Consider the following 13,146-nt stretch of genomic DNA (forward strand, 5'->3'; position numbering starts at 1 on the left):
CGTCCCGGGGGGGGGGCATGACCCCCGCCCAGGACGTTGAGTTGTTCAGTGATCTCATGCTTGCTTAACCGCCCTTTGCAATCAGCACTTGCCCAGAGCGGTGTGCACTTGTCTTACCTAAAGAACAAAAGCATACAAAATAAGACACGGAATGGGGGGGGGGAGAGAAATGAACCCCCCTTTTAATACACGATTAGCCCTCCGCGATGGCGAGCTGTGGAAGTTGCAGACGTTGGTTGATGGATGTAGACCCGTGCATTTTTTTTTTTTAGGCACTGGTTTGAAGCATGTGGGGCACGATGTCAAAAAAAACGTTATTACAACAAAAAAGTGAGCCCAATTTTAGCAAACACGTTTGTTACATGACTGTAAACACTGAGTTAACTTCAGATGCACTGGGAGTTGAAAAATACACTAACCCAAAAAAAGCACATATAGTGTGCATAAATAACTTTATGCACAGAAATTAATATGCACATGTTTTGTGCCTAAGACATGTGCATAACTCATTTGTTTTGTATGAAAAAAAATCATGATTTTTGCAGACATCCCCCCCAACCTGCGGTCAGGCTGCGGTCATGCAGTTTGTGCCTGCCTGGGCAGCAGTTCTGCTGCCAGCTGTTCTCCCAGGTCTTAGGCAAAACCAGAGAAGCATGCAGTGACAGTGATATACAGTTGTACTATATATATATATATAAAGCACAGTGGTGACAACTGTGCTACTATAGGTGCCTTCTTCAAAGAGCTCACATAACAATAGGCAGTTGCATATCACAACAGTTCTGACTCTGACTTGGGGGCTTCTAGAGCAGAGAGTTCTTTGGCTGGGGGGTTCCCAGAGTCAGCAGGTCTCTGGCTCAAGGTCTCAGACTCCATACTCCAATGCTTCACTCTGGGTTTTTTTTGTTTTGTTTTTGTTTTAAGGCTTGGAAATGTAGATGGAGTAAAGTTAACTCGCATTTCTGGGGCTAATGTTAGTCTATATTTATTTATTTAAAATTTTTATATACCGACATTCATCCAGGATATCATATCGGTTCACATTGTAACGCAGAACAAACGCACGGCATGGCGCTTTACATTGAACAGTAAAACAAGATATAGTGCTGTGTTGGTGCGATCCTGGACTTGGGGTTCTCAGATGGGGGTGGTCCACCCTAGACTTGGGGAAAACAAGCGTCCAGGACTACTGCACCCAGGAACTCGGGTCTGGGGCCCTGCTCGCACATGTCTGGGGACAGGGGCTACTGTTAGTCTAACTTTATTCCATAAAAGTCTCCAAAAGTTATCAGGATGGACGGAAGCTCTAAGCTGCTGTTACCCCTGAAGCAGAGAATTTGAAACAGGGAAGCATTTCAGGCATTTATGAGTCATGGATAAGTATCTTATGCTCCTTTTTATGGGTTTTTCTTTTTCTTTTTTTTTTTTTACTGCAATAAGAGTCAAGCCAAGAAATTATATATAAAAAAATAAAACTTTTCAGGGCCTGATGATGCCCCATGAGCCCCAAGTCAGAGACAGAGAATTGTACATACAAATGTCTTTTGCTATTCTCAGACAAAGCTTTTGACAAAGTGGCCCTTGTTATACAGAGTCAAAGGGGATACAGGAGAAGTTACTTATGGTTTCACTCGGGCCATAGGTTATTTAAGAGTCATATGTCAGGAAAGAATCTGGCACTGATAGAAGAATGAGCAGAATAAGGCATAATGTGGTACAATATTACATTTTATCAGAAAGAAATCCAACATGCTAGGAAACGTTTTCTCTCCAAATGCCTTTGGGCCTGATTTTCAAAAGCATTTACACATGTAAAATGCACGTATAAATGCACTTTACCTGTAAAAAGTGGGGTTTTGAAACTTGCTATGCCATTGAATTGCCCATAGGTTTTACCTGCATAAGTGACTTTTGAAAATTCACCTGTCTTTCTGTCTGAAAATAGAGCCAGACAATTGTTTAAACTTTTTACAAACATTTTTCTAAGCTCAATGAGGCGAATGCAGAGGAATTTCTTTTCTCAGTTGAGGATTTTCTGAATGTTTTCAGTGGAAGATTAAAAAAAAAAATTCAGAGTGAACTTCCTTCTCAAGAGTCTCTGATTAATCTTGGAAAAAGAAAAGTCCTCGGGGATTCCCTCTTCTGTGTTGCTTGTTCTTTCCTTTTTTAGTTTAATGTCACCAGTGGGTATTGCTAAAACATTAGGTTTGGTGGATTTCTCTTCTTCTTTCTAGATCTGATGCGTACTAAATTTGTGAAACAGCCAGAGTTCAATGTCATTTCTATGGTGAACACAAGCTTAAAGCCAAGAAATATTCCTGTAACACAGAAACAATTCATCTTGTTAAAAAAACAACAAAACACCCACCCAAAACATTCTTTAAATCTAAATTATATCAATTATTTTAGATCAGTATCTAACTTACTACCTTTTTTAGAACTTTTGAAAGAAAAGGCATGTGATCAGCTGTCACACTTTTTTTTTTTTTTTTTTTACGAAACCTTGGCATTTCATCCTAGGCAGTCATGTTTCTTTCGTGGTCTTAACACAGAATCTGCTTTAGTAGCTTTGAATGAGTTCAGATAAAGGGGAAAAGGCATTCACATTTTTTATTTTTTTATTTGTACTGAATGATACGATCAATCAACCATAAGCTGTTGATACACTGAATATCCCTTAGCCTGTGCATTGCACTAGACTGGATTACATCATTTTTGGGGAAAACATATCTTATCTGGTAAAGTGGGGATCTGACGTGTTATTGCCCACATGATCTAGTTTGTGTGCTCTCTGAAGGATCAGTTTTATCACCTGTCTTAATCTTTATTTAGCTCCTCTTGTCTTAATTCAAGACCTTGGATTTAAATGTTTTGTTTTTTTTATACGCCAGCAACATCCAAGGTGTTGCCTATATAGATTCTGGATTCTATTACTTATAGGTTGTCTCACAAATTAAAAGTGAATCCCAGTAAAGTGGAAGGATTTCTAGAAGGAATGCATCTTTGATCCTTATTCTGAAGATGGGAGGAGGGTAAATATTGCCCAAGGAGTTGGTTATTGCCTTGTTTCCTGCCTTAGGCACATCTTCTTCTATTGTATGTGTGTTATCAAAAGAATTTTATTTAACATTTCTGTATTCTTGTGGCCTTCATTGTTGCTAACATTTCTCCTCTTTTATTTTTCTTCTTCTTTCTCTCTTTGGAAGAAAGTCTTCTCATTCTTTTACTCTCTGGGCTTGTCATCTCCTCTGAGCCTTTGCACGTCTCCCTTTGTTTATCTTGACCATTTTAGCTATGAGGTGGACTGGCAAAGCTTAGCTAAACTTGTTTCTGTGACAGGAGAACGCAGGACTGGAAAAAATCATAGGCATCCAAATTTGGCACATGGCACCCCAAGGCAGCTCTCTGCTGCCAGGCTGCATGGGAGAGAAAAGGGAAGAGATGGATCAAGGCAGGGAGCTATATATTAAAATTATGAGGGATTATCTCCCTGTGGAAGGAAAATTAAAGATCACTCTTAACACTTACCTTGAACTATCTATACACTCGCTAAATAAGTCAGTTTGGGTTTTGATGTATTTCACAAACGCTGGGCATGGAGCAGATGGTGCTAGGTGCTTTTGCACCCATCTCACAGGCGGCAGTGGTGGGGGAATTGGAGGGTGGCGGACCCATGAGGTTTGTAAGGCGCGGCCCGCTGAAAGCAAAGCATGATGCAGGGAAGCTCCACAGAAATTGCTGTGGATGTACAGGAGCAGCAAAGGGAGGAGAGGGTAGGTACAGTTGTAAGAACATGAGAAATTGCCATACTGCCAGCAAGCCCAGCATCCTGTTTCCAACAGTGGCTAATCCAGGCTACAAGTACCTGGCAAGTACCCAAATACCAAGTACGTCTTATGCTACTGATACCAGTAATAGCAGTGATTAATCCCTAAGTCAACTTGATTAATAGCAGTTAATGAATTTATCCAAACCTTTTTTTAAATCCAGCTTCACTAACTGCACTAACCACATCCTCTGGCAACAAATTATAGAGCTTAATTGTGCGCTGAGTGAAAAAGAACTTTCTCCAATTAGTTTTAAATGTGTCACATGCTAACTTCACGGAGTGCCCCCTAGTCCTTCTATTATCCGAAAGAGTAAAAAACCGATTCACATCTGCCCGTTCTAGACCTCTTATGATTTTAATCACCTCTATCATGGAGCGATACTGAGGCATTATGACATTTTCTGTTTTATTCACCATTACCTTCCTAATAATTCCTAACGTTTGCTTTTTTGACTGCCCCAGCACACTGAGCTATTTCAGTTTATTATCCACTATGATACCTAGATCTTTTTCCTGTGTGGTAACTCCTAATATGGAACCTAACATCATGTAATTACAGCATGCGTTATTTTTCCCTATATGCAATACCTTGCACTTGTCCACACTAAATTTCATCTGCCATTTGGATGCCTAGTCTTCCAGTCTCGAAAAGTCCTCCTGTAATTTATCACAATCCACTTGTGATTTAACTACTCTGAATAATTTTGTATCATCTGCAAATCTGATTACTTCATTCATTGTATTCCTTTCCAGATCATTTATAAATATATTGAAAAGCACAGGTCCAAGTACAGATAGAAACATAGAAATGACGGCAGAAGAAGACCAAATGGCCCATCCAGTCTGCCCAGCAAGCTTCCCTCATTTCTTCTCCCATACTTATCTGTTTCTCTTAGCTCTTGGTTCTAATTCCCTTCCACCCCCGCCATTAATGTAGAGAGCGGTGATGGAGCTGCATCCAAGTGAAATATCTAGCTTGATTAGTTAGAGGTAGTAGGGGTAGTAACCGCCGCAATAAGCAAGCTACACCCATGCTTATTTGTTTTTACCCAGATTATGTTATACAGCCCTTATTGGTTGTTTATCTTCTCCCCTGCCGTTGAAGCAGGGAAGATCTGAGGCATTCTTCTATTTATCCTTTTTCACTGAGAAAATTGACCATTTAATCCTACTCCTGGTTTCTAATCCACTGAAGGACATTGCCTCCTATCCCATGACATTTTAGTTTCCATAGAAGCCTCTTATGAGGGACTTTGTCAAATGCCTTCTGAAAATCCAAATACACTACATCTACTGATTCACTTTATCCACATGTTTATTAACCCCCTTCAAAAAAATGAAGCAGATTTGTGAAGCAAGACTGCCCTAGCGTAAATTCATGCTGACTATTCCATTAAACCATGCATTTCTATATGCTCTGTGATTTTGATCTTTAGAATAGTTTCCACTATTTTTCCCAGCACTGAAGTCAGCCTCGCTGGTCTGTAGTTTCCAGGATCGCCCCTGGAGCCCTTTTTAAATATTGGGGTTACACTGGGCACTCTCCAGTCTTCAGGCACAATGGATGATTTTAATGATAGGTTGCAAATTTTAACTAATAGATCTGAAATTTCATTTTTTAGTTCCTTCAGTACCCTAGGATGCATACCATCCGGTCCAGGTGATTTGCTACTCTTCAGTTTGTCAATCTGGCATACTACTTCTTCCAGGTTCACAGTGATTTGGTTCAGTTCATCTGACTCATCACCCTTGAAAATCATCTCCGGAACTGGTATCTCCCAAACATCTTCATTAGTAAACACAGAAACAAAGAATTAATTTAGTTTTTCTGCAATGGCTGTATCTTCCCTAAGAGCCCCTTTAACCCCTCTGTCATCTAACGGTCCAACCGACTCACTCAGAGGTTTCTTGCTTCGGATATATTTTAAAAAACTTTTTATTATGAGTTTTTGCCTCTATGGACAACTTCATTTCAAATTCTCTCTTAGCCTACCTTATCAATGTTTTACACTTAAATTGACTGCTGCTGCTTTTTCCTATTTTCTTCAAATGGATCCTTTACATTTTTGAAGTGATTTGTGACAGGCCTGTTCCTCTAGGAAAGAATAAAATTATTTAAGTCATCCTTGGGCTGGCATTTTCCAGCTACCTCTGGTTCTGGGTTCGTGGCAGAATGAAGCGATGGAAGCTGCTCTGCTCTGTTCAGAGAGGAGCAATATTAGCGGATGTGCAACATATTTAAATTGAAGCAAATATCTGAGCATGTTCTGAGAAAGGAACATGCTCTGTATCTCTGCTTGAATGGCTTGCTTTTTGCTTGTATTTTTCTCTTTGGTGCAATCCTAGACATCTGCCAATTTAAAACCACCAGGGCCGGAGCTAGTTTTTGCTGTCCTCTGCGAGAAATTACGGTGCTGTCCCCCACCTCCGTCCTGGGCCTATCAGATAAAGCTCAGCTCTGTTTTGCAATCTGTATTTTTAAAAACTGATAAGCCGCCCCGCACAGATCCCATGGATAAGGAAGTGTATTAGGTATGCTAGGCAAACCTTTCAGCCTTGCACACATGTCACCCCTACCCTCCCACACCCTTTACAGACACACAAATTATGCATTTATAACAAATTTTGCATGAAAAAGAACATTCAGGGGAACAGTCTTCTGAGGCAAAAATATTACTTACAACATGCATATTATATTTACATGCACTATTGTGATGCCAACTAGAAAACTCTCTGCAAAAAAGACACTTGGAGCTCCTATGGAATTAGACTTTTTATAATGCGTATTAGATGTGTGCTTGGCCCTCAAAGTCAAGAACAAACAGAATTTCCATTACAATACAGTAAACCTCCCATACCAAAACAGCCCTAACAACCTTATATATGAAAAGGCAACACTGTGCATATTACACCAGGCCCTAGAACACCAATAAAAGTTCTTATTAGGAAACCAGGCTCCTATAGATCCCAACACAGAAATTACATGCCAGCAAAATACCTCACCTCGGTCACATATGCAGAACACAGAGACCCTGACCAAATACAGAATAAAGAGATCAGAAAGTATAAACAGAAACCTGCTGAGAAGAACTGAACTGGAACCTGCAACAATCCAGCCTCTATATACAGAGCAACAATGGAAAAACAGAAACATTCCCATTCTTCATAAAACATTAAATAAAATCAAGAAATATAAAACATTAATCATAATAGTAAAGGCATATTCATAAAAAGAATATTTCAAACCAGTTAATTAATAGAATATCAAATTTCCCAAACACCCCAAAAATATTTCAAAAATCTGTCTAAAAAATCCAATTAAAAAATGTTTCCCCCCTCCCAAAAATATTTCAAAATGACAGACTCATCAAATTACACCCAATAATTTAAAACTAATAAGAATTTAAAATCTGCTCGCCATACTTGGGATCTGATTTGCAGTCGCCCTGGGATTGGGGGAGGAAGGACCACACATATTTTATCTTCTCTCTCTCACACACACGCACAGTAACACATTCTTTCTCTAACATACACAGGCTGCCTCTCCCTCACAGATACATTTATATATGTGTGTGTGTGTGTGTGCATGTCTGTGAGAGCCTCTATGTGACACACAGGCTCTCGCAAGCACACATCGACATAAAGCTCTCTCACAGAAATTCTCACATAGAAGCTCTCACACAGTCACAAACACACACATAGAATCTCACGCAGATACATACACATACATACAAGCTCACTCACACACATGGTCTCCTGTTATCAGGCCATGGCGGGATGAGCCCCCCTCGGCCCTGTAGGCCACCTGCTCTCTTCGGAGCATGAGACGGGTTGAGCTCCACCATGGCGCCGCGGGCCTATCTTCGGGCCGTACGGCCCACCGATCTTCCTGCTTGAGGGGAGGAGGGAGCAGAAGCTGCACATGGGCGCGCACGTGCATGCCCGTACCCGGAAACTGGGCCTCTCCTTCCATCGTTGGTGCTCGCCGCCTGCTGGTTAGGCTCCGCCGACAGCCTGCGGCCTTTCCTGCTGCCACTGGCCGGGCCGCCATCCAAGGCGTGATGCTCTGTGCAAATGCACGCTATGCACATCCGGTTGTGCCGGGCCTGGAAACCACAATAGGCCATCCCGTCGAGCCAGCTCCTTTTGTTGCTTCAGTTTCTTTGCTGGCACACTTTGGGGCCTATGTAATAGGCCCCAAAGGCAATAAAAGTGCATCAATTAATTAATTAATGCGTTATGTGCATTTCCTCTAACCGGGTGGGGGAAGCACTTGCAAGCATTAAAAAATTTAAATATTTGCATAGCATGCCAGTGATCTTGTTTAGTCATTAGCCCTCTGAGGCTGATGTACGAAATCGAGAAAAAGTTTCCCAAGGCCAATTAATGTACATTGTTAATAATTTTAGGGACTCAGTGGGCCTTTTTCGCATGCAAAATTTTGTTGGTACTTTTTAAAAGCTATATTATATGTGTAATTTTACAGATGTAGGGTTTGATAAAACCTCATAGTTAATGAAGGACTGCGATGCAGAATTGTGATATTCGGCTCATTAACTACGAGTACATAATAGAAATAACATTCAAAAGTAGCTTTGCAAACTGGGTTTTGCAAATCTTTAACTGCACCTCAGTGATGGGCAAAACTCAAGCCTGGCTTTGTCAGTAGGCACAGACTAGACCTGTGCCTAGGGTGACAGAAACCTGGGGAGAGCAGCAGGCCGGCTGAAGATTTGCTGCCCAGCAAGCTTATGCCAGTATCTGCTGCACCGTGCAGGTTTCCCAGACCGTAAAAGTCAGGGCCCTCGGATGCTGTCTGAAGCCAATTTTCTCTAATCTCTGCCGTTGAAGCAGAGAGCAATGATGGAGTTGCATTAAGCCTTGATACTGTTATTTTTTTTAAGGGTTACAACTGCCACAGCAGCAAGTTACCCCCAGTTACCCCCATGCACTCTTTAATTCCATCCTCTAGCCTTCAGGGATCTGCAGTGTTTATCCCATGCACCTTTGAATTCCTTCACTGTTTTCGTCTTCACCACCTCCTCCGGAAGGGCACTCCAGGCATTTACCTCCCTTTCCATGAAGAAATATTTCCTGACATTGGTTCTGAATCGTCCTCCCTGGAGTTTCATTTCATGACCCCTAGTTCTACTGATTTCTTTCCAACGGAAAAGGTTTGACATTTGTGCATCATTAAAGCCTTTCAAATATCTGAAGGTCCGCATCGTATCTCCCCTGCACCTCCTCTCTTCCAGGATGTACATATTCAGATCCTTCAGTCTCTCCTCATCAGTCTTTCCTACTTCAACAATTCATAATCCCCCCACCAAAAAGATATTTCCCTCTGCCCCCAACATTGCAGCTTCCCTTCTATAAAGATATCCTTGCAGGGCCCGTTCCCCCTCCTCACCCCCCACTGCTGAGCTGGCAGCAGGAGAGTCCCTTATCTGCCACTGGCTCAGCCTCCGTTTATGGTGCGCTCTGAACTGTAGGCACGCAGGTGAACGTGGGGGGGAATTATGGGGCCTGGGCATTAAGCGTGCGCTCTGCAGTACCTGTACACCTTGTGCTTCATCCAGTTTTCCTAGCACATGTGCACGGTTTTACAGCCTTAGTAACGTGCACACTAAGAAATGTGTCTGAAAGTCTTAGGGCGCCTTTCTCGGTACATAGGCCCCTGTAGTTGTACACCAATGCCTTATCTTCCCAACATCAGACACACTGTCACGTTACTTATGCTATTGGTAAGCCCTCTCCACCACTTTGCTTTATTTTATTTATTTTTTAATAAATGTAAAATTGAAAAGGCTTGCATGTTACTTGTATATAAAATTGTGAAATTTAAGATGGAAAGAAAAAAAACACCTGTTTTATTTTTTCTACAGACACGAGATTTGAACCACTACTACTTAACATTTTTTATAGCACCACACGACATACACAGCGATTATATCTAGTGCATTATCTACTGAACTCCAAAACAAATTCCCGACAGCCCTTCAGAATTTAAAGGGCCGGATTTTAAAAGCCCTGCGCACGTAAATCCGGCCGGATTTATGCACGCAGGGCACTCGCGCGCCGGCACGCCTATTTTGCATAGGCCGCCGGCACGTGCATAGCCCCGGGACACGCGTAAGTCCTGGGGCTTCGTAAAAGGGGCGGTTCGGGCCGGGTCCGGGGGCGTGGCGCTGGCCTGGGGGCGTGGCCGAAGCCTCCAGACCAGCCCCTGGGTTGGGTGATGGCGCGCCAGCAGCCTGCTGGCGCGCGCAGATTTACACCTGCCTCGGGTAGGCATAAATCTGCCGACAAAGGTAGGGGGGGGTTTAGATAGGGAGGGGAGGCGGAAGGAAAGTTCCCTCCGAGGCCGCTCCGATTTCGGAGCGGCCTCGGAGGTAACAGGCAGTGCGCGCCGGACTCGGCGCGCGTAGGTTGCACAAATGTGCACCCACTTGCGCGCGCCGACCCCGGATTGTATAAGATACGCACGGCTACGCGCGTATCTTATAAAATCCAGCGTACTTTCGTTAGCGCCTGGTGAGCGAACAAAAGTATGCGCGCGCGTAAATTTATAAAATCTACCCCAAATTGAATACATTGATACAAATTGTATTACTCTTAAATCTGACAGCCTTAAGATAGACCAGGAATTTTGTCTGAGGTGTTTTGGTTACTTGGAGAGAATGCAGGATTTTCCTTCAACACCCCAGAGATGTAATGCTGCTAGGTTTTATTTATTATTATTTTTAAAAGGTTTCTATTTTGTTATTAATTTTTTTTTTTTTTTTTTATGACTGATGTACTTCCATTTTCTGATTTCTACGTCGTATACGAGAAATTTTGCATGTGCATAACTGTGTAAAGGACACTGCTTCATTTGGTTTTTATAAAACCATACATAATTACTGCTTACCAGGTCAGACCGCGTAGGGTGTTCTGCCATTATTCATCGTCTGTGCGGAGGGGATGCTGTATTCTCAGATGAAACTGCTGACACTTTGCCAGTCCTCTTTTTTTTTTTTTTTTTTTTTTTTTTTTATGCAGATGCTTATGGCAAATACTCTAACCAGGGAATTCTTTCTTTAAATGGTTTTTTGTTTGGAATTTACTTAAGAACTCAGATTGCTAAAATCAGCCTTTTTTTTTTTCTTGCATTGCCACAAATTTATTGCAATCCAGAGGACGATGCAAATTTTGTTAGCGTGAAAATTGGTGAAGATCTTAAAATATGTGCGTGCAAATTAACTCCCACTGCTACTTAAATCTAACAAACTCCATGCACATTTATCTTGGGTGATGTTGATTGCTGTCTCTGGGATCAGAGACCAGTTCTAAACCCCTCTCATTAGGGCTGGATTTAGCTGCAGAAGCACTGGGGAAGGGTGACTAGTTCTCCTCCAAGGATGCATTGCAAGGGGCACTGCCTTCTGGCAGCACTTACGGCGTTATCTTTCTATATCTCAGATTTGTGCCAGGATTTTATTTTGTATTCTGTCCTGTGTTTTGTTTGCCATTCCATGCCTTATTTTATGGTGTGTGTGTGTGCTTTTTTTTTTTTATGTAGTACTCCCCCATGGGCAATCTTGTGGATTAGTAGGTAACAAATATACAAAATAAGTAAATGTGGCTAGGATTTTTTTGTTCTATTTAAATATCTTTTTGAGGGCTGAGGCTGCTTTTAAGAAACGGCATTTACCAGCAGCTTCAGGTCCGAGGCAGGCCCTATGGCGAGGGCGTTGAGTGGAAGTCGGGACAGAGGGCGGGAGGAGCTTTGGCTGTTTCCTGCCACATATGGGATGTGCTAGATATCCGAGGGAAGAGCCCGCGGTGGCAGAGGAAACGGTGGTGGCGAGTTTCAGTTAAAGTGCAGAAGTCTTACATATCTAGCTCGTGCATGTTCATTGTGGGTATCCTGAAAACCGACTGGCCGTGGAGTCCCCAGGACGGGTTGGGGAAGGCCTGCGCTAAATATAAAGAACAAATTAGTAACTGCGACAATTTCACACGCCAGTATGTGAACCAGTATCATCTGTAGCACAATAACATTTCAGATTTTCTTTTTCATATGCTAAAACCCAAAGAATCCTTTTTAAAAAAAAAAATATTTGTGAGCTCCATTATTATAACTATTATTATTATGTATGTTGTGCTTTTTGTGACTGGTCAGCCACTTTAAAGTGGATTGTATTTGGGTACTGCAGCTTTTTCCCTGAAGCTAGAAGGCTTACAATCTAAGAGGGTAACTTTCAGACGGCTCTGCGTGGCCCCTGTGTACACGCGTATGTGGGCGCGCGGAGAGCTAGGATAGTATTTTATAAACTGCACATATCAAGAATGCAAGGATTATAAAATGAGTGTCTACCCCAGAACCTATGCACGTATGTATGATTACATGCGAATACCAGCAATGCATTGAAAATGCATACATTAGCTATTTTAAAAACACCTGTGTATATTTTATGCACAAAATAAATCACAACTTGCTTGCGCAGAACTTCGTTTATGCGCGTAAGTTGGGCTATTGTGAAACATGCGTGCATAGCTAAAAATATCCGTTTGTTGAAACCTCCACCAGTTCACCCAGTCCTTTTCCCCCAGTCAGCGAGATGCTCCTAATTCTTCATTCTGAACGCTCTCCCAACCAATATTAAATAACGATTGAGCAAGAACCTTATCAGATGTAAAATTATGTGAATAAGCTAACAAATGTGCACACGTAAATCTTTTTTATAGACTAGCAACATGCGTGTGTGAAACTCTTGACCCTCACCCCAGAATGCCCCTTCTTTTCGTGCATAAGTGTGTGCACAATACTGAAAATATGTGCACTTTTGATGTTTTTAAAATACCATGTGCGCAAGTACAAACTTCTTATGTGCATATTTTTTTTTTCTTTCATGGCGATCCATGTGTTTTCTCCCCTTTTCCTCACTGCCCATCCAGCTTCAGCACTGCCACTGGAGTAGCTGTCATTGCCCCTGGTGCTGCCTCTAATGTGGCCTCTGCCGCTTATTCTGCCCCAGGCAGCTGGCTAGTCTGGCCCATGGCAGACGTCTTGCACGTATATGTACACACGTACAAATACATCTCATGCATCGTCATTGTGGTAATCCTGAAAACTCGATTTGGCTGTAGGGTCAGACGGAGTTAGAAAGTCCTAGTGTAAACAATGAACTTCTTTCTCTAGAGAAAAGTAATTGTTGACTTTAAGAAAGAGGAGCATATCTGATCCTGCGGCTTCAGGACAGCGAAGGCCCTCTTAATTGAAGCAGTGCAGGTAAGAAATGGAAATCAGTCAATTTTGCAAATGCTTTGGCAGG

General features: G+C 42.1%; 1 protein-coding gene across 1 annotated transcript in view; it reads left to right on the top strand.

The window, feature by feature from the left end:
- Positions 1-13,146, top strand: part of LOC115088655 (mitogen-activated protein kinase kinase kinase 5-like) — a 100,076-nt gene that overhangs the window by 1,220 nt on the left and 85,710 nt on the right. The window lies entirely within an intron of this gene.

Source organism: Rhinatrema bivittatum, chromosome 3, assembly GCF_901001135.1.
Source record: "Rhinatrema bivittatum chromosome 3, aRhiBiv1.1, whole genome shotgun sequence".
NCBI lineage: Eukaryota > Metazoa > Chordata > Amphibia > Gymnophiona > Rhinatrematidae > Rhinatrema > Rhinatrema bivittatum.